We start from the raw sequence: 26,269 nt of genomic DNA on the forward strand, positions 1-26,269 counted from the left end.
TTGTTTGGAACCCAGCATTTCTTACAGCGAGGATTGTGACTTTAATGTTACCTAAATTTTACATCAAAACACCATCATTTAGAAGTGATGGTCTTGATTATGTTTTGACCCTTTTCATCGTAACACTTTGCTTGAATATATATTGTTGATTGTAGACTTGGAACTAAACACCCACTTTTTTGATTTTTTTTTTTTTTTTTTTGATTGATTGACTGACTGACAGCAAAAGATGGATGGATGCTGTTGTGTTACCATTTGGGTTAGCGACAACATTTCAGTTAGCAATACATAAAGTACTAACGAAAATATCTCAAATAACAGACATAGCAATAGTGACCATTTAATAAAAAAGTAACGCACTGATGTGGGTGTGACATTATGGATCCAGTACATTCAGAACAGCAAGCTCTTATTGAAATCCATTCTTCATAATGTCAGGATTAAAAAGAAAGCAATGCATAGACTGTCTTTTTTTCATTTGGTTTTTGAATGGACCTGCTTGCCTCTCTCACTATTAACCCACTACAAAGTACATACATGAATCAGTCAGTAGAACAAAGCAGGCAGAAGCAGGTGTTAATCTTCCCCTGTGCTGGCAGAGTTTACCCACATTACTTAGTAATAAAATGGTACATTCACACCCTGTTGTTTGGCAGGTTGGCTTCAATAGAAGTTCTTTTTATACTAATAAGAAAGCTTACAGGATAGTTTAATGACCTCATATCTGCCAAATTGTTGTTTGGTTCATGGCTCTTAACATTGGAACTACTATATAATATTTGAATGGCCATATCTGTCATTTTGACCGTTTATACAGTATAAGACTGTGCCGAATCGAATGTTTCACTTTACTTTTTTTTACATTTGAATCTTGTTTCGATATTTCACAATTAAGCTTTGAACGTCTGTTGTCGTATTTTACGAAGTAATTAAACCAAAAATTACATTTTTATTGTAGTATAGTTTATAATTCCACTGAAATAAATGGCACAAAAATTATTTAAATGCATCTGTGATCCATAATCGAATGCATTAGCCTCGACAGCTTATTTCCATATGGACGGCTTTTCCAGACCGTTCAGTTTGCTCAGTAGCTCGCCTTGTACACTGTCATAATTGAGATGCAGACAACACAGGCTCATTGTAAAAACGTTGACACATGCTACACAACTTGTTGGGTTGTTTGTTATCTAATATGATTATTTGTTATTATAAAGGTGTTGCTTGCCATGTGTTGTTGATGTAAGATTGTATTCAGTTTTATCGGAAGATTTATATTGATTATAACGAGCGTGCGTGAGGGCTGTCGCCGCGCACACACACACACACACACACTGATCTGACAGCCTTCACAGCATTCTATCTTTATGTTATGCTCTGTGTTTGTCATAAAGTCATCTGTGCTCAATGCTCAGATGTTGTATCAAAATCTGACTCCGAGGGCAAATCTGAGCCCGCAGTTGAGTGAAACTCACAGCGGTTTATGAAAAACTTTTTATCAATCATTTTTCCCGCAATTGACAGCAAGAAAAAACACAGAAGCGTTGCCTGATTGCAGCTACATGTGTTCAAAAGAATCTAAGATGCAAATAGAATGAATCTATGCTGCATTTTCTAAAGTAAAACGTACTATCTGTATTTAGCTGTCCGCTTGTATGGCAGCTCTGAACTGTCAAAAAGCCTCTAAAAAATGCTTTTTTGGACATTACATATTTGTACATCACTGCAATACGCTTTATTCAAGAACATTTGAGCTGGTTTCAGTCCTTAGGTTCATTTTTATTTTATTTAAAATTTAAATTACCTTGTTTGTTGATTAAATCACATTTTGTTATTTAACCTATTATTTTTATACAACAGTCAAGTTGTATGTTATATTGCTATGAAGAAAAGGAAATAATTTATTTTTTGCATGCTGATTTATGTGAAATCGTGAATATATGTCTACATAATCACCTTGCAATTTTGAAATTATAGCTTTTTTGCTTTGAGTATAGACTATTCAGTTCATAAGAGCAGTTCAATCTTTTATGAAGTTTGCTGTATAAAAATATAACATATCGGCCTCCAAGTCTGAAGAGTTATCGGTTATCGATATCAGCCAAAAAATCCATAACGGTGCATCCCTACTAAATTTACTATTATGACATGACAAAAAAGCTTTCAAATCAGGAAAAATCATGTTTATATCACATTCTTCAAACTTTGCATTAAAGCCTAAATGGACATTTGCACCAAACAAACACACTCTGAATTAACTGAATTAAGAAAAGGTAGAACCTTTGACCTGATCAATGCAAATAGTGGAGTGTTTTAGACCATTGTAGCCATGATAAAAAGTAGTGTAAGATGATGAATGTTCGGAAAGCAGTACATGACTTGTGAAAACATTGAAAGCATAGTCTCTCAAGGATTTAGAAGAATGTGTGTCAAAAAGGAAAGTATGACTTAATTCTAACCTGACATCTCTCCACTCCTCCACTAAAGCAGCAGAAGAGAAGGTGCTAATGAGAACACCTGGCAGAATAGCTGAGAGCAAGAAGTGTTCCTGAGCCTCTCACAGCGAAGCTCTCTCGTGTACATCACTCACACCCAATTTGATCCATATGAGTAGACAGAGACTCAAACACAAAAACACATCTGCACCAAGAGGTTTAGGTGGTTAGAAAAGGCCAAATGAGGATGCTTCAAAATATTTCAGCAGAAATAGCTTGAATTTTTAATTTCATTTTTAGTTTCATCACATCTGTATTGTAGACCAATGAGAACACAAAAGCACGTACATAGTTCTAAACATAGGGAGACAATTGTATTGGTCCTGTTGGGTGATACTGTCATGTGCGGGGATCAAGGCGAGGGATATATAATATAAACTATATAAGATTATTTGTGCAGCCAAACAAGATCAAATACAGGTGAGGCTAGTACAAGCAACGACAATCCAGAAACATAGTCAAAAGCAGGCAATGGTCAAAATAGGCGACTAAACAAGATCAACCATATAACAAGGCTGGGTCAAAAATACAAACAAACAAAAAAAACAAAGAAACATCAGGACAAGCATACTAACATTACCTTAACACATCACAACAACATTAACGACTTCGTACTGAACTAATCAGTCCATGAAGCGGTACAGTTGTGTGCACGTAAACATCAGAGTTCCAGAAACAGGTGTGTGTGTGGTGCATGACAGGATTTGTAGTTACTTAAAACATCTGTAGTACACCAGTGATCTGTCAAGAATGGATTGCTGGAGATCATGACAGACACAGTATTATAAAATGGGTGAACGTTTTCCAGAGCTTTTCTAAATACACACAGCTGGTCTTGTTTCTAGAAATCAGTCATAGTTCTGCTTTGTCAATGATTTCAAATATACAATTCTAAAAACTGTTCTTAGAATAAAACAATAGCAAAGTTCAGACCACAACTAACCATTTTAATATAAAGCAATGATAACATCATTTTCAGAATATTTTTTTATATTTATAATAAACAATACCAAAGATGTTTAAAAAACAAGAACAAATATCTGAAAACCAAACGTTATACACTCAGAATAAACATGAATAAATTCTGAGGTGTAGACTAGTGTGGATGAGATCACTTTGATAAATATTAATTAAAGGAGATCATTATGAAAGGCTAGCCTTATATAAACCACATGAATGATGCATTGCATCAGATGAGCTTCACATTTTAACCCCTTATTGGTCAAGGAACCATATTTAATGACTTAATTTACATTGATTACAATAGAATTTTTTTAAAGTCTTGCAATAACCATGAGTAATGCTCCAGGGTTTTTACTATAAGTGTTTCAATAAATGCCCAACACTGAAAAATGTAATTTCTTTGTTTAAATTCAGGAGGTGCAGTGGGTAGCTTGATCGCCTCAGAGAAAGAAGGTCGTTGGTTAGAGCCCCGGCTGGGTCAGTTGGCATTTCTGTGTGGAGTGTGCAAGTTCTCCCCGTGTTCGCATGGGTTTTTTCCGGGTGCTCCAGTTTCTCCCACAAGTCCAAAGACATGCGGTACAGTTGAACTGGGTAAGCTAAATTGTCCGTAGTGTATAAGTGTGAATGAGTGTGTGTGGATATTTCCCAGGGATGGGTTGCAGCTGGAAGGGCATCCGCTGTGTAAAAAATATGCTGGATAAGTTGGCGGTCCATTCCACTGTGGCAATCCCAGATTAATAAAGGGACTAAGCCGAAATGAAAATGAGTAAATAAATATGTTTAAATTCAACCCATTTATACTGTTAGCAACAATTTTGCAGAAATCATTTTTTTAGTGTATAAAGAATAAAATCACATGTCAAATGCACACTAATTGTTGTTTCATGAATCTTCAAGGGGTTTTAACTTGTAAAGCTTATTTGACCCACATATGATTCTAGTGTGCTTTTACTGAAAGATTAGCAAACACTGCCACTAAAGTATCCTGGGTCTCCAGGGATAATTTTGCTATCATTGTTTTGCCTCCTTTACAGAATAGTGTTAAACAGCCGTGTGTGCATGGAATATCCTGTCGCAAAATGCAGCTACAAACTCCAGACGACAGTAATAGTTTGATTACGACATTTACATGCCTGTATTGCTAGTGTTGCCAGATGTAGCTGACTGATACCAGCCCAAAAACTATCCAAAACCAGTTGAAATACAAAAACATCCACCCAATATGGCAACACTGTGTACTGCACTTCAATAATGCGACTAAAATAGGAATACTCCACATGTCTCAATTCCTTTTGGGCCCTATCATACACCTGGCGCAGTGTGGCGCAAGACGCGGAACAATAGTCTTTTGGTAGTTTCAGCTTGGCGCAAGAGTCGTTTTGAGGCATTGCGCCACGCTCTTTAAATAGCAAAAGCATTAGCGCTCATTTGTGCGCCCATAGGCGTTCTGGTCTAAAAAGAAAGGCGTTCTGAGGCGGACCGCTGGCGCGTTGCTATTTTGAGAAACTATAATATATTTTTCATTAGACCAAAACTAACCCGATCTAAACTCCGGCGCAGAGTTGTGCCTCGCTTACGCACTGCTTAATACGCACAAGAGAGCAATAGGCAAATATCTTTACATATGAAAAAATGTAAATATTAAGGATATATATAGGATATAATAAGAATAGATATAGAATATAAAGGATTAAAATATTACAAAACATATTATTTTCTAGCCTACATAAATATGAAAAATCACTGCTTTTATGTCTTCTTCATCTCGGGAGGCTTTTTCAGTTCATTCATAACAATTTGCTTTTGTATAATGTAATTATTATTAGCAGTATTATTTATTATATCCATATTTATATTTGTTTTATTAAAAACAAGCTTAGATTTGCCCACCTGTCAGGTTTTAGACCATATGGGGCATGGCAGGTGTATTTGGAAATAACTCAGTATTTTGACCACACTTGGTCATTATTGTTCATTTATTCGTTTGCTAGAAATTAGAACTGAATTTAGAAACAGTTTTGAAACAAATCTGTGCGCTTAACAAACGAAATTAATTATTTATAGGCTAATTGATGTCTGTGCGTAAAGGTTTTCCTATTCAAGAGCGAATGTGAAAGTAGTTCCATTATCTCTCATTCTCACGCAGTAGATGCTTTGTTTAACAGTTTTCTGTTAAAAAACTGTTAACTGTTAACTGTTTGCTTGTGAAATGCTCATTGTTTCCACTTAGACTTACTTTGCGTCCTGTAAATAGCGAATGCGCTCTTGGCGCGACGCAGCTGGGTCTTAAAGGGAATGGGAGATGAGACTCTAATTAGTTTATTCTCAAAACACACCTATAACTCATTAAAAAAATAAACTCAACCCTTTTAGCCCATACGCCTTGGCGCAAAGCGCATTTTCCCGTCCGTAAATTAGCAAAATTGCGTTCTGCCACGCCCTGAAAGCGTTTGCGCCCTACGTTTCGCGCTCTGCGCATGGACCATCAAAATAGAGGCCTTTGTGTTTATGACGATTATGACTTTAAGCATATCTAAAGTGCTATTCCATCGCATGGTTATAAACCATGGTTAATTTGTATAGCAACAGTTGGCAGCTTCTGCTTTTTGATGCAACCTTTGAACTCCAGTGAAAAGAGAGGTTATGTCACACCCGCCCAAGCAAATGAGCGACGCGCTACACAGGCTCACAGGATTTAGTCTCACTAGATCTCGTAAAGCCCAAGATCTTGTCACATCTCAATTTATTATTATAAATAAACTGCCTGTTTTTCACAAACTTCACCCTGTTTTACCTTAAATTTAAATGTACAACAACATATAACTGCTTTTGTATCCAACATAGTATTTAAAATGAAACCAACAAATTGATGAAATGATTACGCACCATGCTAAACTACACTGGAAAATCCAATACAATTCCATTCATTTATTTTTAATCCTATGGAAGAGCAGCTTCCTGCAATCTCAGAAAAAAGTTACATATTATTTTTTAAAATGTACACTTTTGCATGTACCAATATTTGGATCTTAAAGGTAAAAATTTTTAAGTAAAAGGTACAATGTGTATCTCACAATTAGTACCGCAGTGTAGTGGTTTTCTTGGTTTTTCTCTTACTAAATCAAACTCAGTCTGGAGGTTATGAATATCAGAAGAATATACTTTATTGTCGACAACAAAGGAGAACTTTCAGGAGACCCCCAGTAGCATCTCTGCTTTGACTAATGCAATAATCAAAATTTAAATTCAAATCAAATTCAAATAGAATCCATTTCATTCGTCACCTACACAATCACAACCGAATTGAAATTGATTCTATTTGAATTTGATTTGAATTTAAATTTTGATTATTGCATTAGTCAAAGCAGAGATGCTACTGGGGGTCTCCTGAAAGTTCTCCTTTGTTGTCGACAATAAAGTATATTCTTCTGATATTCATAACCTCCAGACTGAGTTTGATTTAGTAAGAGAAAAACCAAGAAAACCACTACAGCAGCTCAAGACAGATTGCCAAGGGCAGAGGTTCCCAAACTTTTTAGCCCGCGACCCCCAAAATAACATTGCCAGTGACTCGCAACCCCCAATATCCTCTGAGGTGGTTATAAATACAGAAACCTTGCATGCAATGGTGCACACACACCAATAGACCCAAGTCTATTCTTCATTTAATTTTTTTACGTATGTCAGTGCTGTAAATGTGCCAGAAAATTTAACCTGGTGTTATAAAATCAATCTGCTGCATCTGATGCTATTGCTGTGTCTTCAATATAATGTAATTACCCCAGGGGTCGCAATCCAATAGAACTAGTAACTATAAGCTACTATAGTAACTACAAACGACTATTCTTATGTTTAATAAAAATAATAGATTTTTGAAAAAATCACCAGGCGACCCCCACTTTATTCTCCCGAGATCCCTTGGGGGGTCCCGACCCCCACTTTGAGAACCACTGGCGTAGGGCATGAACTCTGGAGGGAGGCACCATCTCGGTTGCTCAAAATAAAAATAAAAAAAAAAGATTAATGTTTATTTAATAATATTGCCATAAACTGAATGTAAATAAAATATATATTGATAATATGTTGTTAAATGCATAAAAAAAAAAAAAATTTAATGACAAACACAAAAAAAAAACATGTGACAGATTCTTTTTCCTTTTTTCCATAGACGCATACGCGCGGCACAACCCGGTCCACTTATCTTTGCGGCTGCTAGTAGCATATAACTGTAATTTATGCAAGTTGCAGCTCTATGCCCGGGAAAAGACAACAGCAGTCTGGAGCCGAGCAGAGGAAAAAAGTACAAGATGAATGGCGTGCATTACTTTCAGGTAACTACAATGAATCTGGAAAATGTAGTTTTGGTTGTTCAAGTAAATTAGTGAGGCTAACGTGTACGCTTTGTCAAAACTGCACCAAATCTGCCTTATTTGTTGTTGCTTACATTCAGTTTCTTGCTTTGCTGCTGTGCATTGTGCTTTAAACTAGGATAGAACATGTCTTCTTTTCGCGTTCGCCCCATGTTGCTAATAAATCTACAAATTCAATTATTTTTATTAACTTGTGCAATACTTTACAATTCTGTTTGCACATCAGCTACATACAGATGCACTGCACAATTAATTCACTGTATGTATTATTTATTATTATATAGTTATTATCTTATATTATTTTATTATATATTAAATAATTATTTAGTTATCATTGTTTATTGTTTTGTATATTTCTTTACATTTCTTTTTGCTGCTGTTGTTGCTTATTTCACTGCAATGACAATAAAGTCTCTTTAGTCTTTACATCAGTGTTTTTAACAGGCCGGTTTTTGATTTTTGTACACTACTACTGTACATGAAATGACAAAACTGACTCATTCTATGATTTCTAATAGATCAATAATATAAAATGAGTCAAATTAATGTAAGCCACAGGCCGTAAACCATTTTGATTGCATGAATTCATTAATTATTATTTTTTTCTGATTGTTAACAAAGTTTTTGTTTAAAAATACACTCATTAATTCTTAAAAACCATAAATGTTTTCAATTTATACTGACAGCAAGGGTCAGTTTTTTTTTTAAATCCACATTTTACTTGTAGTTAAGGCACTTTATGAAGAGTGCTTGACTAACTCGTTGTCTTAATGGTGTGTCATGACTTTTTCTTTAAATGACTAATTTCTTCTGTACTGTACATGGAGGTTCAATGCTGTAATTTGTCACAAATGAAGATGAGGTGGCATAACCAGAACTGCTCCAGAGACACCAGCAGCCACACAGGTACAGACACAGGATGCAGCACTGAGGGCCGTACACCTCTACAGGTACAGAGAGGGTTTATTCCTTGCCTTTTGTAAATGTTTAAAATTAGGAATGCTTCTGCTGAAGACATGTCAGTGTTTATTTTAATGTAAACTATTATACTTTAATGTAAATATTTGAATGTTTAAGTATAATTTTAAGTGTTTATATGCATATTTATGTATATGAATAAATAAATTCATATTTAAATACATATTTTTGTGTGTTTTTGTTTCTCTGTGGGCGAACCACAGTAAAATTTCGCACCCTTTTAGCCAGCAGCAGCCCTGCTAGCAATATACCAAAACAATCAAATTTGGACCTGCTAAGTACACAAAAGTGTCCCTTTTCAAACGTATCTCCCCACTGACAGGCTTATACCACTATTACTGAGAGTGTGGAGAAAATCCAGAGTATTCATTTCTATCCTCATCAACCTTTTGTCTCCAGCTACCAAACAAAATAGTCTACAGCCCCCAAATCGAAACAGTTGGACATGTGTTTCCAGCTATTACCAACCTCCCTCATAAGGCAAGGCCAGAAGTTAAATGATGGCATTATTTGTCTCACATCCAGACTGCAATAAAGCTCAGTGAGCCCATTACAGAAGTCCACTCAACCTTTCAATAGACCTCTACAACCACAGGAAATTATGGAGCCATTTGGACTGTCATGACAGTGGCCATAACTTGTGCAGGAACGGCAACAGTAACAGGCACAGAACAGCTTCACCACATCCCTCTTAATATGCTATTTCCTTCAATCTTATTCATATCCTTTTTTTAACCAAACCAACCCATGGAACGATTTGAAAAAGAACAAAGAACATTACATTTACAAACAAGTACATACAGACTTGCACCAGCAGGGTGATTATCAATAGTTGTTCTTTTATTATAATCATTATTGTGCTGTTTTCCACACTTACCGAAGTAGAAACAGGATGACCTTTTGTGGATTGTATTGGCCGCTCTCTGTAGAGACTCCCAGTGCAGGCAGGACTTGTGTAGATTATCACTGGTGGGTATAGACAGCCACCCAGTTCATTTGTGTGCAGACACTCATGTTTTCCTCATCTTCAGCCACCTGTCCAAATCCTGCCAGCCGCTAGACTCTGATGGCATATCCTGTTATATGGCCCATGCTACACTTTCAGTCCTGACGCACTGACCGAAAGAGGCTGCCTCTCGTTTCCACATGCACCTGCAAACACAGAGGACATACACATATTGTTATTTTTCCTGTCCTATACACTTCTTATACACAAGTTAAATCAAGTCAGATTTATTTCTGTAGCATGTTATACAATACAGAATGTGTTAAAGCAGCACAGAGATGAACACACTGTCAAAAAAATGTCTGTAGTTTAACAGTTTTCGGTATTTTGTTATTCATGAGTTTTTGTATTGTTTTATGGGACTTTGATCTGTCCTCCAAATAACTTTTGATGTTGAAAAGTTTGAAAAGGTGACTTTTAATTTAGTTAACTTGTTGACAAAGATTTGGCAGTAGAAACATGTCTCACTTTGTCTCCTTAATCAATCATTCATTCATTTCCTTTTCAGCTTAGTACCTTTATTAATCAAGGGTCACCACAGCGGAATGAACCGCTAACCACAACCTATTTTTGGGAAACATCCATACACTCACTCATACACTACGGACAATTTAGCCTATCCAATTCACCTGTACCACATGTCTTTGGACGGTGGGGGAAACCAGTGCACCCATAGGAAACTCACGCAAACGCAGGGAGAATATGCAAACTCCATACAGAAACGGCAGTTGAGCCAAGGTTCGAACCAACAACCCAGCGCCTTTCTTGCTGTGAGGTGACACTAGGTGAGCACTACCTACTGCGCCACTGCATCGCCATACTGAAATATATATTGCAGTAAAACAAAATATCTCAATGTCAGATTTTTCCAATATTGTGTAGAGCTAGTATAAAGTTTTATCTTTTTGTAACCAGTTCAGTACAACAGGTACATTCAGTTCCCCTTCGGGGGGAACTTCAGCACTATAAGTGGATTTGATTGTAAAATCCATGCATAGGGAGGTTCGGTTCAGAAGCTACTCGTCTGAAAGAGTATTGAACGGGCCAATTGAGAATGAATTGGCAGCGCAAGCCTGCGCAGGTGAGCGGCATAAGCAATCAACTGAGTATATAAGCTCATCTGGCGCCAGCAGACGCTATCCTTTTCGCTTCAGAGACTTTCTGATCGAGTCGATGAGGGTTCCTCCTGCTGTGACCAGCGATTCTGAGCGAACGAGAGCATTCTCCCGGTCCAGAGTGTGTACACGCAGTGGCAGACGGTCGAGCTGGGTTTCTCCCTTGCCTGGCGTTCTTTGGGTCCGGTCCTCCAGAGCGGTGCGTATAAAGTTGCAAACTTCACAGAAAGAGCAACACAGTCGTGCAGCACGTCCTTATCAGGGCGGCGCTCCGACTGTGCGTTTCTGGATGCGGTGGTTTCCTGTCCTCGGATGATGGGCGCGGGCACTGCGTTGCATGTCTGGGGGTCCAGCATGTTAATGCGCTGCTCGCGGGCAGTTCATGTTGTCATTGCGATGCCATGACTGTTGCGCAAGATCGCGGTTAGCCTTTGCAAAAGGGTGAACCACCCCAGTTGTCCCCTGCTCTGCAGCGGGCACTCGGGCAGATCTGAGGGTTTCAGCGAGAGATAATCCGTCGCCCACGGGCCCGCGGACCTCCCGCTCCTCTAAGCGCTCTATCCAAGCTTCGGGCGGGGGAAGCGATCCGTCTAACAGATGGTAGCCCTTACGCCCGATGACACCGGAGACCAGATGTCCACCGCGGCATCGGAGGGTGGGCTTTCATTGTCCGATGATGATCCAGACCCGCTCGCCCCCTTCGGGCTGGTGAGCGCTGTCACTACGGATCCTGAAACGGACATGTTAGCCGTGCTTTCCCGGGCTGCTTCGGCCGTGGGTTGGAGATGGTTTATCCCCCAGCTCCGCGGCCGGACCGACTAGAGGGGCGTTCCCTTCTTCCCGGAGGTGCACAGTAGGCTCACGCGGTCTTGTAAAGCACTTTTTTCTGCTCGTGCTGCGTGTTCCTACACCCTAACCACTCTTGACGGTGAAACAGCCAGGGGGTATGTGGCGATTCCTCAGGTTGAGTGCGCGATGGCGGTAAATCCGCGCGGCGCCTCTTCTTGGCGGGGTCCGCCTCGTCTCCCATCCAAAGCCTGTAAGTTATCTACCTCCCTCGGAGCTAGAGCTTACATAGCTGCGGGCCAGGCTGCTTCCGCCTTCCATGCGATAGCCACCTACCAGCGCTACCAAGCGCAGGCGCTGGCCGAGCAGCACGAGGGTGGGTCCAACCCAGGCTTACGAGCTTCGCACCGCCGCCGACTTAGCTCTTCGGACTACTGAGTCCGCTGCGTGTGCGTTGGGGAGGACGATGTCCACATTAGTGGTCCAGGAGCGCCACCCCTGGCTGATATGCGCAAAGTCGACAAAGTCTGCTTTCTTGACTTCCCCATATCCCCAGCCAGGTTCGGCGACACTGTCTGTGAATTCACCCAGGAATTCAAGGCGGTGAGAGAGCAGTTGGTGGGTGATGTCTTATCGGCGGTCCGTAGCCCGCTCCGCCCGCCGTGCCATTCATACCTGCTCCTCGCCGAAGGCGCCCGCCTACGAGAGCTGCTCCGCCCCCGCACACGCCTCCGGCGAAGCGAGCGCGTCGGGCACCTCGGAAGCAGGCAGCCCCCCTGCCCAGAACGCCGCTAAGTCCGGCAACGGACCGCGAAGCGCCCCTGGGACAGGCCATCTGGAGAAGAGGGAACTTGCTCTTTCCCCGCTGGAGGGCGGGGCCCCATTTCCAACGGCACTTTTTACTGCCATGAAAACATTATGAAAGGGCACTTTTCACTTCCCCAGATGTGACAGCCCGAAATCTGCCAGTCTGGGACGCTATGCTTTCTAGCTTGCAGATTCGGTGCGTTTCGCCAGTGGCTCACGAGCGCTGGGAGGACGGTCTCCTTTCTCCCACCCCTCGAGCCTCCCCTCCGGAGCTCGGGTTTGGAGTGAGAGCAAATATCTCACCTCCAGCTTTTCCGTGGGACCCGCGAGCTTCCCGGATCAGCACACCCACTCCGCGCTGCCCCACTGCTGGTACGTCAGCGATTGTAGCGATGAGTCCATTAGCGAGAGCTCTGCCTGCCTGGTTAGCGCGGGCCAGCTCTTCGCGGTGGCTCATACGCACAATCAGACTCGGCAATGCGATTCAGTTCGCGAAACGGCCCCCCAAGTCACGGGTGTGTATTCACCAGGGTCAGCCCCCTGTCCGCCCCTGTCTTGCGAGAGGAGATTGCTGTCCTCCTGGCGAAGGATGCAATCGAGCCGCTCCCTCCAGCCGAGATGGAGAGCGGGTTTTACAGCCCACGCTTCATCGTGCCCAAAAAGAGCGGTGGGTCACGGCCAATCCTAGATCTGCGCGTTTTGAACCGCTGCCTGCACAAGCTGCCGTTCAGAATGCTCACGCAGAAGCGCATCCTCCGGTGCGTTCGTCCTCTGGGTTGGTCTGCAGCATTAGACCTGATGGACGCGTATTTCCATGTCTCCACTCTTCCTCGCCACCGACAGTTTCTGCGGTTTGCGTTTGAAGGTCGAGCTTGGCAATACAAAGCCCTCCCCTTCGGGCTCTCTCTGTCTCCGCGGGTCCTCACCAAGCCCGCGGAGGGTGCCTCAGCGCCCCTTCGGCTCGCGGGCATCTGCATACTAAATTTCTTTACGACTGGCTGAATTTTGCCCTCTCTCGGAGCAGTTGATTATGCACAGAGACAAAGTGCTCTGGCACTTCCACCTGTGGGGGTTTCAGGTCAACCGAGAAAAGAGCAAACTCGCCCCCGTGCAGAGGATCTCTTCTCTCAGGCTGGAGCTGGACTCGGTCACCATGGCAGCGCGCCTCTCCGGAGAGCGCGCTCAGCTGATGCTGTACTGTCTGAGAGAGCTCGACAGTAAAATAGTGGTCCCACTGAAACTATTTCAGAGGCTCCTGGGGCATATGGCATCCGCAGCTGCTTCATGCCGCTCGGATTATTCTATATGAGACCACTTCAGTACTGGCTTCACGATCGAGTCCCCAGACGCGCATGGCACGCGCGCGCACACCGAGTCTCTGTTACTGCGCTGTGTTGCCCCGCCCTCAGCCCTTGGAGCGACCCCTCGTTCCTACAGGCCTGGGTGTCTCTAGAACAGGCGTCCAGTCTTGTTGTCGTTTCAGCAGACACTTCCAACACGGGCTGGGGGGCTGTGCGTTGCGGGCATGCGGCTGCGGACCTGTGGAAAGGTACCCAGTTGCATTGGCATATCGCCTGGAGCTGTTGGCAGTGTTCCTCGCTCTCCACCGTTTTTTTCCGGTGCTGGAGCGGCAACACGTGCTGGTCAGGACGGACAGTACGGCGGCGGTGGCGTATATCAGCCGTATAGGGGGTATGCGCTCTCGCCGCATGTCTCAGCTCGCCCGCCGTCTGCTCCTCTGGAGTCATCCGCTCCTCTGGAGTCATCCGCGGCTGAAATCCGATGCGCTCTCACGGCAGCCTTGCGTCCTGGAGAATGGAGACTCCACCCCGAGTCTGTTCAGCTGATATGGGCGCGATTCGGGGAAGCCCAGATCGATCTGTTAGCAAATACGCGTTTCCCCCAGTGAGCCTGCTCGCGCAGTTACTGTGCAAGGTCAGGGAGGACGAGGAACAGGTTGCTGGTTGCGCCCCTCTGGCTCAACCGGACCTGGATGTCAGAGCTCTCCCTCGCGATAGCCCTCCCCTGGCAGTCCCTTCGAGAGAGCACCTACTCTCTCAGGGACAGGGCACCACCTGGCACCCTCGCCGATCTTTGAAGAGATTTTTAGACGCGAGGAAGACTTAGGTAACCTCCGATTGCGGTGGCTAATACCGTCACTCGGGCTAGAGCCCCCTCCCCGAGCGCGCCTATGCCCTGACGTGGAGTCTATTCACTGAATGGTGTGTCTCTCGCTGAGAAGACCCCCGTAATTTGCCAGATCAGCGTTGTGCTTTCTTTACGCCGAGAGAAGTTGGAGAGCAGGCTGTCGCCCTCCACACTCAAGGTTACGTGGCTGCCATCTCCGCTCTCATAACGCGGTGGCTGGCAGCACCGTGGGAACGCATAACCTCATCATCCGGTTCCTCAGGGGCGTTAAGCGAATTAATCCACCCCGCCCCCTCTCATGCCCTCTTAGGATCTCGCCCTCGCTACACAAGCCGCGTCAGATCCCTTCGATCCTCGACTCAGTATCTTTCTGTCCCTGAAGACAGCTCTGCTGGTCGCGTTGATATCGATTAGAGGGTCGGGGACCCGGAGGCATTTTTCGGTCAGTGACTCGTGCCTGTAATTGGGCTGGCTTCTCTCACGTCCTGAGACCCCGCCCGCGATATGTGCCCAAGGTTCCTACCACTCCGTTTTAATACGAGGTAGTGAGCCTGCAAGCGCTGCCCTCGGAGGAGGCAGACCCAGCCCTTCTTATTGTCCAGTTCGCGTTTTGCGTATTATCCGGACCGCACTCAGAGTTTAGATCATCTGAGCAGCTCTTCGTCTGTTATAGCGGTCGGCAGCAGGGAAGTGCCGTACCGAAATAAGTTCCCACTAGATTGTGGATGCCTTTCTTTCACTATCAGAGCCGAGATGAGCCGCGTCCCCCGAGAGCGCGTGCGCACTCCACTCGAAGCTTCGCATCCTCTCGAGCGCGCGCACGCGGCGCCCCTCTAACAGACATCTGTAGAGCTGCGGGCTGGGTGACACCCAACACATTTGCAAGGTTTTACAATCTGCGAGTGGAGCCGGTTTCCTCAAGGGTATTAGGTAACCCTTGGTGATTGAGGAAACAATTCGGTAGGGTGTTGAAACACGCTTGCTGCGCCATTTTCCCTAACACGGAGATACGTGCGCCTTTTTATCTGTCAGTAAAGTTCCCCGTCAGGTGAGCCCTGCAGATTCCTCCGTGGCCCCCAGCACTGACTCAGCGGAGGAGTCACTTGCTGGCCCACTAGGTTGTAGGTCTGCCCGCTGGTCAGCCCGCGTTTTGGGTAAAGGTGCCTGCTATGCGTGATCCCCACTAGGCGATCCCATATGCTTATTCCGCCACGGTTAAGTCCCCCCCCTGGGCGGACCCGTGTCTTCCCTCCCCGCTAACCACTCTTTTGCTATGCGTACTCCCCCTTTTTAGGGCTAGTCCATATGTAAATTCTGCCATCTATCCCCCCTTGGGTAACGGATGGCCTCCGCAGCGTCCTCCCTATCGGGATTGCACGCTTCCCAACGTACTGTCGTATTTTCCTAGAATTATCTAGATGCTCACGACTTCCCAAAAAATATATATAAATCCGTAAAACTTCTGTTGAAGTAGGATAAATTAGGGCCAGGGACACGTTGGAGGACCGCGCCCCCCATGATGTGGGTGCGTCACGCTTGCTTGACTATCTCCTCATCGGGGGTGTTGGTAAGGTGCAGTCATTATGGCGCTTTCAATGGGCTCCCAATGCGTGGATTTTACAATCAAAGCCACTTATAGTGCTGAAGTTCCCCCCGAAGGGGAACGTTCGAGGTTACTAAAGTAACCCTTCGTTCCCCGAGGAGGGGAACGGAAGCACTATACTCCGTCGCCATAATGACTGTCCCTTAGCTGTTGAAAGTCTCTTCAGCTTAAAAAGGATAGCGTCTGCTGGCGCCAGATGAGCTTATATACTCAGTTGATTGCTTATGCCGCTCACCTGCGCAGGCTTGCGCTGCCAATTCATTCTTAATTGGCCCGTTCAATACTCTTTCAGACGAGTAGCTTCTGAACCGAACCTCCCAATGCGTGGATTTTACAATCAAATCCACTTATAGTGCTTCCGTTACCCTCCTCGGGGAACGAAGGGTTACTTTAGTAACCTCGAACGTTCAGCAGGATGCTGGTTTTGTTCCTTTTAGTTCAATGATGACGGAGTTCAGTTCAATACGAATGTCATTGTTGAAGGGTGAGATTCACTGATGAGCTGCTCTAAGGCCACAGTGGCAGGAAACCAAACTGGAGAAAAAAGTTGGGATACAGGCTCTTCTCTGGGGAAAATAAATAAGGCAGAGCTGTGGTTAAGTCAGTAGTAGAAAGCCATGAACTTCTCTCTAACTACATGACTGTTTTGGGTACAGTGATACAGGAAATAATCTAAGATCAAACTTCTAAAAGAGATCTGAAAAAAAAAACGACTGCAATTCTTCCAAATCAAAATGTCAGCTCATAGAATGCCTACTATCTTCTACTCTAAGCTGACTGCAATGACGTGAAAAGTAAACAAAACAAAGAATATAGAAGTGGAAATAAATCATTTGTGTTCATTTGCTGATGGTCACCGCCAGTGTCATTTTCTGTCAAAACACATTTCACACTGGCAGACTCTGAATTGCAGACAGCTGCTACTTAAAGGGCATTTACAGACACCATATTTATTTCAAAAATGGCATTTTATGTGTTTTTTTTTTTTGTTTTTTTTACAAATAGACTTCAATGGCATGTTGAGGGCATGAAAACATCTTTAAAATGTTCTGAAGTGAAATTTTAAAAACTAAAGATTATCAGATCTGTTTTAAAACTACAAAAATGTGACTTTGTGAAAACTACAAAGTCATATGTGTGTGTATTACATGTTCAGTTTATAGGTATGTGTGAGTATTTGATAACTAAAACAACAATGACAAATGTGATTGCCCTATCATGTAGTACCCTTTGTTTTTTTTTGTTTTTTTTTTCTTTGACAGTAAGTGTATTATGAAAATTAGACAATAATCAAACTGTACCCTCAAAAAAGGAGACAAACAAGAAATATGTGCCTTTTTTATCTTCTCTCCTTCCCTGTCAAACTAAACAGAGACATTTACACAGCATGGAGAAAATACTCCTAATGAACGTCCTTTTAACCCAGTTGTTTGAGTGTTGTTGCAATCTACCGTAACTGCAGAACTCTGCAAATAAGTGTGGGCTGAAAATCTTTACCATACAGTATCCACTGTATGTGACCCATTTCGTTTCTGTTATGCAATGTTTTTTCAAGTGAAACAGGGTATTCAAAGCAGATCAACTATAGTTTACATTAGAATTAGCTTTTCATTTAGTTTATAATCAACTTTATAAGCAACAACATAACTATTAGAGTGCCAGTGTAGTATTAGTAGACTATAAGATTAGGGTTAGGGCTTGGAAAATAACTTGGACTAGGAAAGTTTCTACAATCAGTAGAATGTAAATTGAAGAAAACTCTTAATTAGAGTTAGCAGACAGTAGTCCTACACTCTAATGACAACTAGCTGATGTGTAGCTGCAAATATTTTACCACATATTTAAAAATGTAAAGTCAGAGACAATGTTGTGCATTTGAGAATTGGTTGACCTGAAAGTCAGTGAAGTTAAGTCCATTAAAATGTTGCCTTTAGATGTACTTGAAGTCATTAAAATTGTGTGCCATTAACCAAAACAACATGATATCTCTCAAACCAGCAGGCACACAACATCATAAAATGTTAATATTAGTTTAGATTTAGGTTGTAATGTGAGGTGACCAAAATTCTATGTCTTGCCAGTGTCTAACGACAATGATATTTTGATATCCAACTATGACTTCAAGTTATGTTATAATTTCGTTTATTTTAGGTTGTGTTGGAAAGTGATCAAAACCCAACTTTGAGCCAACATCTTAAATCAGCGTCATACTAGCGTCAAATACTGACATTTATTTGTCAGATACAGCAACAAAAATCAAACAACTAATAGACGTCATTTTGATAACGTCCACACAACATCAAACTGTAACATTATTAGATGCTGATATTTGGTTGATTTTGGGTTGGAAGTTGGACATTGGCGTCAGTCTGACGTTGAGTTCTGACGTAAACCCGATTTTCATTTCCAAACAAAATGCAACGTCCCCACGATGTTGGGGTACAACATCAATCTGACGTCATGTGACATCCTGTGCATGTGTCATTATAGAGTTCAGCAAATTAATTAGTTTTGATGATTATGAAAGCTAATAAGTTACCCTTAATTTGACTTAAAATATGTTTTAAGATAACAAACCTTCAGATGACAAATAAAAGGTATAAAAATGTGTTAACACATGTTCTTTAAGCATTATTTCCATATGATTTAGTACTAGTGCAAACATACTTCTGGTGGCAAAGAGCAAAGCTTTTAAGATCAGCAAGTGAGAACAGCTCACTATTAAAATAAACAGATTTATGGCTTCAGGGCAAGACTGCTTTCAGAGACACAGGATGATGAGCGGTAAATCACATCTAAACAACTGTAAATGCACCTCAAACATTTCATATCTGGAGCTTATAAAAAACTATTCAGATCTATCTATATCTATGTGTAGATAGATCTATATATATATATATATATATATATATATATATATATATATATATATATATATATATATATATATATCTTTCTTGGTATGTGCTTCTCAATATATTTTATCCACGCAGTGAGATAAAATGTAACAATCAACATAAAAATGCTAGAAACTAGTTAAACTCAGAAAAAATACTAGTTAAAGTCAGAATTATTAGCCCCCCTTTGATTTTTTTCTTTTTTAAATATTTCCCAAATGATGTTTAACAGAGCAAGAAAATTTTCACGTATGTCTGATCATAATTTTTCTTCTGGAGAAAGTCTTATTTGTTTTATTTCAGCAATAATGAAAGCAGTTTTTAATGTTTTGATAAACATTTTAAGGTAAAAATTATTATATATTTAAAAATCACACTTTTTTTTTGAATGTCTACAGAACAAACCATTGTTATACAATAACTTGCCTAATTACCCTAACTTACCTAGCTAGTCTAATTAACCTACAGTAGTTTAGCCTTTAAATGTCACTTTAAGCTGTATAAAAGTGTCTTGAAAAATACCTAGTCAAATATCATGTACTGTCGTTATGGCAAAGATAAAATGATTTAGAAAATTATTAGCAATGAATTATTAAAACTATTATGTTTGGAAATGTGTTACATTTTTTCATCTGTATCTATAGTAAATTTAGTTCATGTAATTAACATTGCACATTAAACTTATTGTATTTATTTTGGAATACTATCCTAAAGATGTGCCGAAATTGTGTTTAAATAAAATGATTATAATAAAATTCAGCTTAAATAATGATTTAAAGTCACAACATCTTTATTAAAGTTCAGGTAGACAGTAATATTGAAAAATATTCCTATTACAATGTACTTCACTAGTCTAATTTACTCCTGTACTGGCAGAGCTGGATTTCCAACAGACATTACTACACACACAAGAATGAATGAATGAATGAATGAATGAATGAATCTATCTATCTATCTATCTATCTATCTATCTATCTATCTATCTATCTATCTATCTATCTATCTATCTATCTATCTATCTATCTATCTATCTATCTATCTATCTATCTATCTATCTATCTATCTATCTATCTATCTATCTATCTATCTATCTATCTATCTATCTATCTATCTATCTATCTATCTATCTATGCACTTATACCCTTAATATTTTGTTATAGTACCAGTTTTAACCAGTTTCACAGAATAAATCAAAAGCAAAATCGAAATCTTTCCTTTCTTAGGTACCCCTTAATGTACTTTCATTTGTAATCTCTGTAATAAAACGTAACCATTTCACAATATGTCTTCATTGAATCTTTCAATCCATTTACGTCTCTCCAGTACACATGATTTCCGCTGCAGCCAATCAAAGCGCTGTCCATATAATCCTGAAGCAGAAAGCAGAGGGGGTGTTGTGTTAAACAGATATGAGTCACTGAGTGCCAGAGAACAAACCGATCTCAATATCGCTACTGCGCTTCGTGTTCTTTTTGAAGTACATGTCATTGTTAACACCAGTCGAATTTCACACAACTGCGGGACATCACAAATTCTCTCAAGAAATCTACAATCTCATTCCTCCAGTCATGTGCGTTGGGTCCTTGGGAGCACAGATTAAAAAGCCTACTTTGGATAAATAAGGCTTGAGTGTTTCTCAATATAAACCAGTCAATGGATCTCTAAGCATACCTTCAAAATGAGGGTGCATGACTCATAGGCAGCATTAGAGACGGAGTTGCAGAAAATCATTGCCAGCCTCAGCACAAAGATAAAGGGGATTAAGTGATAGATGCCAGCAACACCCCGTCATGGTGGTGCAACTATTTATAAAGATGCCCTCAAAAAATACAAACAAAACATTAAAGTGTGTACTGTTTATCTTTGGTGGAGAAAAAAAAGTAGACGTTAAATTTAGAAACATGTAGTACTATTGTTGAATGATTGTAGCACTATTTATCTACCCATTTACAGGAATATGTAACAAAAGATTTAAATTATTTAAAAAAGATCACCTTTAAAATATACCAGTGAATGACTTTTTTATGTGATACTATAATGTATGAATACATTTCTGAAAACAGCTGCTTCATGTACATTTAACTTCAGTTTTTTTAAGTGGTGAGGCCTATGCAATGTGTGTTCAAACGTGCTAAATAGCGTTTAATGTCCTCTGAAGCATATTAAATGTGACTATAGCGATGTTTTATGACACTGTTTATTACTCTGTACATGTCAGGGCAGTTTAGAAATGAAATGTCTGGGGAGTGGCGCTAAAAGGTTAATGTTTTATCATACCAATTAACGTACCAACTACATTAATCTGATAGTGTTAACAAGGCAAACATGAGGTAGCTGCATGTTCGTTTGATACTACAAGATATCGGGCTAATTTATTTGAATCAATTTGAAAATTTGACTGTGTTTATGATTTGTGTGAAAATAAACAGATGTTGTTGGCCTTTTCCAGCCTTAGTTGACCTGGAAAATGAACACCAAAAAAATCTATCATCATAAGAGTTTGTTCCCGTTACAATTTTTAACTCGCATTTTGTTTCATTTCCACATACGGACAGCAAATTTCAGTTGATCCATTTTCACACAGATACATAAAAATGACTAAAAACACTGTTTTAGGCAGTGCAATTGTTTTTAAACCATTGTTGTTGTTTTTTGTCAAGTTTCGATATTTGTGTAAAAGTGTTACAAAATGCACTGTATAATGGGCAGAATAAAGAATAAAACACATGACGTCTTTAATAACAAATCTACAAATAAGAACATTGGAGATGGAGTAAGGCCCAATCCCAATACTACCCCCTTCCCCTTACCCCTACTCCTCATTTTGTGCATTCACATGTTGGGGTGTCCCAACTCTCTTTAGCTTAAAGGCGTAGGGCTAAGGGGAAGGGCTAGACAACCCTTGAAACCATCTAGATACACCAGAGCTATACACCATCTACAACGGCAAAATCGCTGCGCACAGAAGTAAAGGGATGCACAAATTAGTATTTTTTGTCATTATTATGAATTTTTACAACAAATAAGCATACATTTTTAAACATTCATAACCAATTTGTGTCTTACTGTCATGTTTAAAAAAAATACATGAAAAGATAAAATAAAAAAAGCTAAATTTCGCTATCTATAATTCCTAATAATAACTCTTGTATAGCAGTCCCACAACATTCTGTCACCCTATCAGAAAAGTTTAGTGGCTGGAAATGACCTTTTTACAGTGTCTGCTATAATATTAATGTAGTTTTCGTGTGTTTACATATATGAATAAGGTCACAGTGTAAATACACAGTATTGTTGCCTTCTGTGATTTTCTGAAGATAAATACCAAAAAATAATGCAACTGGAATAAATACAGCAGTCACAATCGTCGATCTCATATAAATCAAGAGATTGCGATGACATATGATGACGTGTGCAAGTGTAGTAGCGGTGTTTTGTTACTTAGGGGTACATTTTGAGGCCCTTCCCCTTTACACTCTGTTTCAAGGGCCAAGGAGAAGGGGTAGGGGTACAAAAACACAATTGAGATTAGGTCTAAGTGTACCACAACCTCTTAACATTAGCTAGGTTTTCATCTTAATGTGAAACAAATCATTTCAAAGTTTGCAAAAGAGAAAAAAGATAAATCCCAAATGCAAATTAAATGTGTTTCCATCAAGTTGTTAGAATGGCTGACTGTAGTATTGATAACCTAGTAACCAACTAGCAGGGTTCGTTACGTCTGAGTTCATTCTGCAAATGTGTTTCCATCTTCTGTTACTCACATTTCAAACAAGTCCAAAACTACCTCAAGTGAGCATAAAAACGTTTTGCAAATCAAAAGATCTTCTATAGCACTCGTTTCTCATGAGATACAATCAATTCAATTCATCTTTATTTCTATAGCGCATTTACAATGTAGATTGTGTCAAAGCAGCTTAACATAGAAGTTCTAAATTGAAACTGTGTCAGTCCAATTTTCAGAGTTGAAGTTCAGTTTAGTTCAGTTCAGTGTAATTTAATTTTCACTGCAGAAAGTCCAAACACTAAAGAGCAAATCCATCCAAGTCCCAAACCAAGCAAGCCAGTGGCGACAGTCAAACTTCACCAACTGACGGAAGTGAAGGAAAAAAGAAACGAGAGAAACCAGCATACATTAAAATGTGATTTTTTTTAATCTAGAAATTGTCAATTAACACTGTGCATTAGTGTGTTTGCTTTTTGTCAAATTTTTAAATCAGTTTGTGAAGATGCTGTATCCTAATTTATTATGTATTCTATTGTAAACAGATTGTAATAATAGCATCATTGCAATAATATTGTGTAATAATATTGTACAAATATACAGGTAAATATATAGATATTATAGAATAATATATAGATATTATAGTTGAACATTTAGACTTTTGATGCAGCTAAGACAATTTTATTGTGATTGGAAAAATAAAAAGATTAGCTGATTAATTTCTGACACACCGCAACTCGCAAAAAATTGTAAATACAACATTGTTGTGGCATTCATATGCTTGTTTTTAATTAGTAAATGCAATCTTTCCAACATTACTTGAAGGTACCATAAGGAAACTAGAACTCAACAGGGTTTCCCAAAGGCCAAATTCTACCCAAAGAAATGTTTTAGAGCTTTGCATAATTAACATAAGTAACTAGACATTTCTCCATTTTTTGTTGTGTTAGCATGTTTTATTGCTTGTTTTGATTTCTCACATTAAATTCCCCCTTGGTAGTTTATAGGGTATATGCAGAAGCATGCAGAAGGGCAATTGAATTTGCTGTAACATGGATCAAACGCTTCCGTTGAACTGTATGCAGTTACAAATTTGGCCCGTTTAAAGTCTGTTTTCTTTAAAAAACAACAATCTCCACTGCCTGATTGATAAACGATATAAAGTGGTCTCCGATTGTACCACAAGTACTTCATTAAATTAAAATTTCCTGCGCCATGTCTATAATAATGAACATTTATTTTACTCCAGTATTTTCAATGGTGTTTTCTGCGCTCTCCTGGCTGATGCTGACAGTGTGTGTGTTTATAAACGGCTTTTCTTCTCATTTAACGCTTGATCAACTAAATGAATAAGAAATAATTGTTCAGTCTCATGTAAAAGTACTTGTATTATGTGTAGAGTTAAGTAATGTTAGTTATCCATAGGTTTTTAAAAATAGCTCTTATGTCCAGTATTGCGTTTGTATTTATGAATAATTTAGTTAGCAACGTTGTTCTGCAAGACACTACATGCATGTTCACACATGTAGCGGAATGACAATAAAGCTTGACTTGACTTGAATGCTGAAGTCTATTTAACTGATTATATTTAATTACATTACAACATCGATGCTGTAAAAGAAACTGTATAAAATTTTAAAAAGTGACATTAACCGTTTACAGGAAGTTTATCGGTATGGGAAGAAACACTAGCTGTGAATATACCCTATTGAGACCACCTATAGTTGACAACTGCCACTGGGTTGAGAACCACAGATTTTGGGAAGTGCAACCTGTAACGTAAGTAAAAGAAACTATTTACTGATATTATCTGCCAATCGAATGATCTAACATATTAAAAACTGTTGCAAACGAATCTCAGAGCAAGTGAGTTGCACTTGATTCTTGAACAAATCAGCCTGATGAATTAAGATTTAAATTAAAAGCCATTCATTCAGTGATTGGTCACCTTGGTTCTGAAGGCTGCATGTTCCAGTTGCCACAGTTTTCAAGTGAACAGCTCACCAGAGGAGAAAAACACCCATCTTTTATGACTAAAGGCTTTGAAATGTAGCGCATGAGTCATACAGGTGACTTCCGTGGTGCTTTATTGATGTTTCCCCCCTTTCCCCCCCATTTATGATATTTAAACATCAGTTTGTATTGATTTTCAATTGATCTTCAAAATAAAATGACAGCATGCATGTGAGAAATAACATGTGAGTTAAAAAAAAACATTCAATGCTAAAGAAATCACTGAAAAACGAACACACACACACTGGTTACTCACCTCAAGTGGATTCAAACCTTTAAACGTTTCTTTCTTCAGTGAATCAATATTGAAAACAAATAGACATTGACTTCAATAGTAGGAAAAATACTATTGAAATCATCAGCTACTTATTAACAATATAATTGTGTCAACAGAAGAAAGAAACTAACATTTCCTTTTTTTTTTGGGGGGGGGGGGGTGTAATGTTTAAACACTATTTCATGAAGACATTTCGAAATAGTGAAATGAGGGTTGAATACACTGAATTTTCACATGGTCATCATAACAGCAAAATCATAACTCCAGGTGTACGCTTGGTGCCATTTGCGAAATGCCAACTTGCTTGAGCACCTGAGGTCCAGATCCACTCAGTGACCTCATGCTTTCACATCCCGATGAAACAGGCTTAAGCAAGAGAGAGAACGGAGAGTAATTAAATCACATCTCCTGAAGGGAGCCCGCAGTCAGCGATCAATGCTGGCCAAAAGAATTGTAAATTGCACAGTATGGCAAACAGCAGCATTTAAACATGCCAAGCTCAGGTGCAATGGCTCTATTTAATGGAAGAGAAACATTTAAGGTCATTGTCCCAGTGAGGCAGAGGAGATGGGGCTCAGTCTCCACCACACAAATGATGATGTATAGCTGAACAGGACCCTCTGACTGAACAGAATACCAAGTGGACTATAACCTCCATTCAATCATCAGGAGATTCTCCACAGAGAAGAGATGTGCTGGCTGGGAAGATTTGAGTCATTTAAATCTGTTTTGTTATATTTCATTTATACTTTATTTATTTATTTTTTAATTTTGTAAAATACATATTGACTGAAAATTTTAAATGATTGCTAAGCAAAGATAATTGCAATATATGTGTGTATTATATATATGATACAAACATACATAAATACATTCATACATGAAGACACTTCTATACAGCTTAAAGTGACATTTAAAGGCTTAACTAGGTTAATTAGGTTAATTAGGCAGGTTAGGGAAATTAGGCAAGTTATTGTATAACAATGGTTTGTTCTGTAGACTATCGAAAAAACATAGCTTAAAGGGGCTAATAATTTTGACCTTAAAATGGTGTTTAAAAAAATAAAAACTGCTTTTATTCTAGCTG

The 26,269-nt window shown here is 40.0% G+C and overlaps 1 protein-coding gene across 25 annotated transcripts in view; it reads right to left on the reverse strand.

The window, feature by feature from the left end:
• The window catches only part of lrrc7 (leucine rich repeat containing 7), a 246,823-nt gene that overhangs the window by 184,253 nt on the left and 36,301 nt on the right, over positions 1-26,269 (reverse strand). For all 25 annotated transcript variants that reach the window (XM_073954196.1, XM_073954237.1, XM_073954223.1 and 22 more), the window contains exon 2: positions 9,684-9,958. The gene's annotated coding sequence lies outside the window, so the exon portion shown is untranslated. The remainder of the gene's footprint in view (positions 1-9,683; positions 9,959-26,269) is intronic.

This window comes from Danio rerio, chromosome 6 (assembly GCF_049306965.1).
Source record: "Danio rerio strain Tuebingen ecotype United States chromosome 6, GRCz12tu, whole genome shotgun sequence".
NCBI lineage: Eukaryota > Metazoa > Chordata > Actinopteri > Cypriniformes > Danionidae > Danio > Danio rerio.